This window comes from Podarcis pityusensis, assembly GCF_964106645.2.
Source record: "Podarcis pityusensis genome assembly, chromosome: 1".
Classification (NCBI taxonomy): Eukaryota; Metazoa; Chordata; class Lepidosauria; order Squamata; family Lacertidae; genus Podarcis; species Podarcis pityusensis.
Window position 1 is genome coordinate 126,952,793 of NC_138028.1, and position 7,819 is coordinate 126,960,611.

Here is a 7,819-nt window from a genome sequence, read left to right on the forward strand (position 1 = left end):
CTGATAAAGGATGTGCACGAGCCTGGAATGTGGCAGTCAATTTCCAAGGCTTCGTGTCGCTAATTGCTGGATCTGCGTGGCTACAGAGATCGATGGACGTCCGGCAGCCGGCTTGGGCCTCAGATGGATGCTATCTCCCTGGCAGTATCCCAACAACAAGGTTTCGGGCCCAGATTCACAGCACCTACAGGAGAGTAAAGCTGCAACAGACTGCGTCTGAGAGGTATGTCAAAAGCGAAAGAGAGGTTTTTCTCTGTTTACCTCGGCAAGGAGCCTTTGGAACTCCGGCAGATTAATGGCTCTGGGAGCCAAGCCAGAGAGTTCGTGATTAATGAGCTGCCAAGATAACGAAGTCTTTGAAGGCATAAGAGACTCCCGGCTCAAAGGAAAAGCTGAAATGGAGTTTTTCCAAGCTTCTCAGGCTGAGGAGTGCCCAAAGTTAAATCGGCACAATTATGAAACCTGGGCAAAATGGTGTGAATCTTTGCTGCGTCAGTTTGGGGTGTGGCATACTGTTTCTGAGCCCCCCCCAGTTCCTCTGACAGAGAAATGGGAGGCCGAAAATTTGAGGGCGATAGACGTAATCGTCTTGTCTGTCTCTCTGGAGGAGATAAAGACGCTAGCTGGCAATCTGACTGCACGTGGCATGTGGAATGCTTTGATGAAAGCTCACAAGCCAGTCATCTCAGCCCAGAATTTGACTGCATCGGAGGTCCTAGCTGTTTCCCAGAATGCGAGTGAATGCAGGGATGCTGAGGGCACCGGTTGCAAGCTGCAGGGGGAGCTGACCGTCACGTCATCCCAGGCAGCATTCCAGCCTCCAGGGGGAGCCAAGGAGTCGGCAGCTGAGAGCTCTGTTTCTCGTGGGAACCAAGGTCATCGTCTTTGCAGAGGCCGGAAGGCCAGAGGTAAACAAAGACAGATGCCTGCAGATGGCCAGAAGCAGAGGGAGGGTGAAAAGCCCGCACCAGGGAAAAACAAAGATGTGTTTGCTGGCACTGCTTCACCAAAGGCTAAAGGCACGTCTGCTGACCAGAAGCAGGGGGGCAAGCTGCAAAAACCCACGCCAGTGGAAAACAAGGCTATGTTTGCTGGCACTGCTTCACCAAAGGCTAAAGGCACGTCTGGTGGCCAGGAGCAGCAGGGGGGCAAGCTGAAAAGGCCCACGCCGAAGGAAAACAAGGGTTTGCTTGCTGAAAAGACTGCTCCAACAGCCAAAGGCAGATTTATTGTCGATTCAGGTGCGAACCGCCACGTTTCGAAGGACCGCCATCTCTTTATCTCCTTCAAGCCTCAGGAAGGTGAGATCCACCTGGCTGACGGAAGGACGTTGCAAATCGCAGGAGAAGGGACTGTGAAACTTGCAAGTTTGCACACAACCATCAGTGGTGTACTTTATGTTCCAGGCGCTGCAAGCAACTTGCTAAGTGTCCCACAGCTTACTGGGCGTGGTTTTCAGATTTCCTTCAAGAGGAGCGTCTGTGTCATCAGTAAAGGCAAAGAGGACTATTTGCATGCAAAGTTTATGGATGGTTTGTTCCATATAACTTATGATGACACTGCTGTTGTATCTAATGCTGATTCTTGTTGTGTTGCACAAACTAACCAAGTTCTTCATGCAGGATGCATTCATGATGCACATCGAAAGTTTGGTCATCTCTCTTGGAAGGCACTGGCCAAGATGCCAGAGGTGGTTGAGGGTTTGAACATCAAACCCTGTAAATTTCACATGAAATGTGTATCTTGTGCAGAGAACAAGGTGAAGGTTGCTCCAAAAGGCAAGGAATCTAGCAGGCAGGCTTCCAAGCCCTACCAGCTAGTGCATGCGGACCTGGTTGGTCCACTTACGCCCTCTTTAGGGGGAGCAAGGTACTTCATGGTTCTAATTGATTCTTTTTCCAGGTACATTCATGTGTTTTTGCTCGAACAGAAATCGCAAGCGTTTCCGAAGTTTAAGGCATTCTGTGCTTGGTTGGAGAATGCCCACGGCAAACGTATCGGTTGTTTGTTTACCGATCGAGGCGGGGAGTTCACTTCTCAGCAGTTTGAAGCTTTCCTGACTGAGAAGGGAATCCAGCATGACTTGTCAACGCCCAGATCGCCATGGATGAATGGGCTTGCGGAGCGAGCAAATCAGACATTGCTGCAAGGAATGAAAACCTTGTTGCATGATGCCAATCTCCCTGATAAGTTTTGGGGGGAAGCTTTGGGGAATTTGGTTTACTCCTATAATCGCAGATTGTCATCACCCATTGGCTGTACCCCCTATGAGAAGATGTTTGGCAAGAAACCCAACACCAAACACATGAGAATCTTTGGTTCTGACATGTGGGTACGCACCCCACAAACCAACAAGCTTGGGAAGCGTGGGGCACATGGTTTGTTCATGGGGTACGAAAAAGGTGCATACAGGGTATGGATGACTAACTCTAAGTCCATTAAGTTCACAAGGAGTGTTGAGTACAATCCTAAGTGGGGGGAAAATGTGGGAATTTTCCAGAGTTACCCAGAGGAGGATGAAGGTGATGTCAAGCAAGCAGCTAAAGCTGAGGAAGCTGCTGAGGATGAGGATGATGATGATGATGAGGATGATGATGATGATCAGAGTTCGGATTCCAGTTCAGTGGGCGGTGCTGCTGCTGGTGTCAGTGACAGTGATGACACAGCAGACTACCAGAGCGCTAAGGCCTCAGTCAGACCATCTGATGCGTCTGACAATGAACTGGAAGAACCACTGTTCACCATTGGTCAATTTTCTCCTAAGAAGGAGGAGATGAGTCCAGAAGACTTGCGTCTAGTACGTAGGTCTGAAAGGGCGACCAAAGGCAGACCTCCAAAGAGATTTGCTGATGAGTTTGCTAAGACAGCAACTGCTGTTCTTAGTAGCTCAGAGAAGGTGTGGGAACCTTCAAGCTTCAAAGAGGTTCAGGAGTTAACCTCTAAAGATGCTGAGCCTTGGCTTAACGCCATGAAGGCTGAAGTTGATTCCTTGAACAGGAACCAAACTTGGGAACTGGTACCAGTAGTCCCAGGAATGAGACTGGTTGGCAGCAAATGGGTCTTCAAGGCCAAGACAGACCAGAATGGCAAGGTAGTCAGACACAAAGCCAGATTGGTTGCCAGAGGTTTTTCACAGGTACCAGGACAGGATTACCACGAGACCTACTCACCCACAGTCAAATATGAGAGCGTTCGGCTGATGCTCAAGATTGCTGCGGAGGAGAAACTGCATGTTTCCCACCACGACATTAATACAGCTTTTTTGTACGGGATTTTGAACGAGGAGCTGTTTATGCTTCCACCTGATGGGATGGAGATACAGAAGGGAATGGTCTGTAAACTGCGGAAATCCTTATATGGTCTCAAGCAGAGTGCCAGGTGTTGGAACACAAAACTCACTGAGACGTTGCTTTCTCTAGGTTTTCACCAGGGCAAAGCTGATCCATGTGTGTTTGTCAAGGAGGAGGGGCAAAACAAACTGTATTGTTTATGTTTTGTTGATGATCTTCTGATGTTTTGGAAGAATCAGGCTTTCTACCAAAGCACCCTAGCTCAGCTGAAGGAGCACTTTGACATGAAGGATCTTGGTGAGGTATCCAACTATCTTTCTCTGCAGGTGGAGAAGGACCAAACAGGTAATTTTCTGGTACACCAAACACAGAAAATTGCTGATGTGTTAACCAGGTTGAATTTGGTTGATGCAAACCCAGCAGACACACCGATGGTGACAGGTTACCAGGTAGACAGTACTGCTGAAGCGTTTTCTGACACAACGCTGTACAGATGCATTCTAGGCAAGCTGAATTTCATTGCCAGATGTTCAAGACCTGACATTGCTGTAAGCTGTAATCTGCTTAGCAGACATGCCAACAATCCTACAGTTCAGGATTGGAAAGCTCTGAAGCGCATAGCCCGCTATTTGAAAGGGACTATGCACTACAGGCTGAGGTTCACCAGTCAGAAGACTGGAGGTCTTGAAATCTTTGCTGATGCAAGTTTTGGAAGTGACACCACGGATGGTACAAGCACTTCTGGAGTATGCTACATGTACAACCACTGCCTGTTTGACTGGTTGTGCAGGAAGCAGACGACAGTGAGCCTAAGTTCCTGTGAAGCAGAACTCAATGCCCTGTCATTTTCACTCATGGATTGTGAATGGTTGATGCAACTGTTTAAGGACATCGGGGTTTCTGTGAAATGTCCTGTACAAGTGTATCAAGACAATAGATCTTGTTTGGCTTTGCTGAACTCCGAGAGTTGCAAGCAAAGAACCAAGTACTTGCAGATTAAGCTACATCGTGCAAGGGAGTGTATTCAGAAAGGACTGATTCAGGTGTCCTACATGCCAGGAAATGAAATTCCTGCTGATCTGTTGTCTAAGGTTGTTAACAGAGAACAACTTAAGGTTTATGTACAAAGGTTGCAATTGGGTTGAACCACAGGTACTACAGGTTACACAGAAAGGGGGAGGATGTTGGGATATTTCCGTTCCACCTTAAAAGGGAGCAGGCTTTGTGAGTAACAGAGTCTGCGCATGTCCTGTTCACAGGATGTTTATGCTTGCTGTTTCCTTTCGATTTCAGTCGGGCAGAGATGCTGACGCAGAACGGTCATGTTTTTCTTTGTTCTGTTCAACGCTAAATAAAGTCTGTAAATATGCTCTTCTGCTCTTCTGCGGTGCAAGCTTTCTGGCTGTGTTTCTGCTGATAAAGGATGTGCACGAGCCTGGAATGTGGCAGTCAATTTCCAAGGCTTCGTGTCGCTAATTGCTGGATCTGCGTGGCTACAGAGATCGATGGACGTCCGGCAGCCGGCTTGGGCCTCAGATGGACGCTATCTCCCTGGCAGTATCCCAACATGGTACTGGTATGGCATGGTAATGATGCCACTCAGGGTGTAGGTGCAGAAGACATTCACAGTCATATGGGATGAGGGATAAAGTCCTTGCCCTGTTATAGTCTCACCTGGGTGGTGTTCAAACAGCACTTGATTTAATAGATTTGTAAATGCATGCTTTCCCAGTATCATGGCCTGGGATTCGGACTCGGAGGCTGAACCTGAGGAATCCCAGCCTGCACAGGATTCCCTGCCTCCAGAACCAGCTGAGCCGGGCTGGGACTTGAGCCTGAAGGGTCCTCACCTGTGCTGGATCCTCAGGTGCAGGCACCAGCTGAGTCTGCTCTGGCTCCTGAGGTGATGGAGGACCCATTGCCTGCAGGTGCTCCACTCTCAGGCCTGTCAGGGGAGGAGGAGGTTGCCTCTGGGTCTGGTAACCCTCCAGCCTCTCCTGAGCTGCAGAGGCTCAGGGCAGAGAGGCGGAGGGAACTAAGTTCCTTCAGGAGGAGTGCTCGCCTCCGGGCCAGGAGAGGCGAGTCACCTGTGGACCGGGGCGGTCCTATGCCTCGGGGCAGACAAAAGCCAGCCAGCTCCAGTCCCAGGTTGCGGGAGCAACGTTGTTGCTAGTCTGTTCCTGCTTGCACCCTGTCCTGCTCTTCTGCCAGAGTTCCTGACCCCACCAGACTCCCTGCCTTGGACCCAGCTACTGCTTTGACGGACAGCCTCCATACCTCACCATCGACTGCGGACTGGACTCGGACCTCGCCTCTCGGTTAGCTCCCAGGACCAGCACACCCAGGCACAGAACATTTCATTCCCATGACAGAATAAAACGGTTTCTCTCAAAATAAGTGCAGCCTATTAGGCTGATATAACTAATTTTCATTTTCTCGCAATCTTAGATATGGGCATTTCATGGAGCAAGCTCAATCTCTCTCTCCTCACCAGGTTCTCTGATGACCTAGGGTTTGCAGCCCTCTGCAGGAAGTAAAAACAAATGTTGAGGCCAAACTACAAGCAAAGCCCCATTTTCTTCCACTGACAATTGAATATATCAGTGTATTGTATTATGGTAAGGGTAAAAAAGTAAAGGGCCCCTGGATGGTTCAGTCAAAGGCGACTATGGGGTGTGGCACTCATCTTGCTTTTCAGGCCGAGGGAGGCGGCGTTTGTCCACAGACAGCTTTCCGGGTCATGTGGCCAGAGTGACTAAACCGCTTCTGGCGCAAGAGAACACTGTGATGGAAACCAGAGCGCTCGGAAACACAGTTTACCTTCCTGCCGCAGTGGTACCTATTTATCTACTTTTGAACTGCTAGGTTGGCAGAAGCTGGGACAGAGCAACAGGAGCTCACCACTGTCGAGTGGATTCAAACCACCGAACTTCTGATTGGCAAGCCGAAGAGGCTTGGTGCGAATGTATTATGGCTATTTTGCAAAGACCTGCACACTCCAATCCTATTGGAATGAAGCCCCTGTATACAATGAGGCTTACTCTCAAATAGGTATATATAGGATTGCAGCTTCAGTTTTGCTTCAGTTTTCAGTTTGCTATGGGGTACTGGGGAAGGGGTAGTACCTCTGGTGGGGGACACAACATGCTCTTTCTGGGGTAGTTCGTTCACCTATGGTCCCCATCCTGCACTCAGCTCCCACCTGTGGCTCCTAGAAGCTGTCAGCCTGTCAGACCACATCCCAGGAAATAACAGCAGCAGCAGCAACAGCAGCAACAACAATTTATTTCTACCCCACCCATTTGGCTGGGTTTCCCCAGCCACTCTGGGTGGCTCCCAACAGAATATTTTTAAAAAATGATAAAATATCAAAAACTTCCCTAAACAGGGCGGCCTTCAGATGTCTTCTAAAAGTCAGTTGTTTATTTCCTTGACATCTGATGGGAGGGCGTTCCGCAGGGCGGGCACCACTACCGAGAAGGCCCTCTGCCTGGCTCCCTGCAACCCCACTTCCCGCAGGGAGGGAACCACCAGAAGGCCCTTGGAGCTGGACCTCTGTGTCTGGGCTGAACGACGGGGGTGGAGACGCTCCTTCAGGTATACTGGGCCGAGGCCGTTTAGGGCTTTAAAGGTCAGCACCAACACTTTGAATTGTGCTCGGAAACGTAAGGTAAAGGGACCCCTGACCATTAGGTCCAGTCCTGACCGACTCTGGGGTTGCGGCGCTCATCTCGCTTTATTGGCTGAGGGAGCTGGCGTACAGCTTCCAGGTCATGTGGCCAGCATGACTAAGCCGCTTCTGGCGAATCAGAGCAGTGCACGGAAATGCTGTTTACCTTCCCGCCGGAGCGGTACCTATTTATCTACTTGCACTTTGACGTGCTTTCAGACTGCTAGGCTTGGAAACATACTGGGAGCCAATGTCTTCAGCTGGCTGGCTAAACCAGGTGAGGGTAGCCAATGGGTCCCAAACCTTCAGTGACTAAGGGACTTTACCTGCATGCTATAGGCTCTAGTGGATTGAGCAGGCGAGACCCCCTAGCAGGTCCAACAATCAAGAAGGTGGTTTCTGCATGTATTGTAAAGGGAAGTGAGGGGCAGAGGGGGCTTGTCAACCTGGGAAGGCCGTCCCTCAAGGAGAAGGAATAAAACAGATGTCTGGAGGGGCCCTTACTCCCAGGAAAGTGTGTATGGGATATAAAATGCATGAAGCTGGTTATGGTGATACTGGCCCTTCCCTACTTGTCTGTCTGAGCACATGAAGAACTTCTTTCCCTGGTATGTGAACGGAACCAGATGTGCTTCCTACATTTGAGTATGAACATGAGCTTCCTGACTAAATGTGAAGAAAAAGATACGGACACAAAAGAAGAGATGGACAACACTTGCCATTTGAGACTAAACGGCAATCCCAAAGTCCAGCTGAAGCTCTAGAACTGCTGGAGATGCAATGAGACTGAGGGTACATTCTGTCATATGTGGTGGATCTGTAAAATGGTAAAAGAGTATTGGGAAATAATTCATAGTGA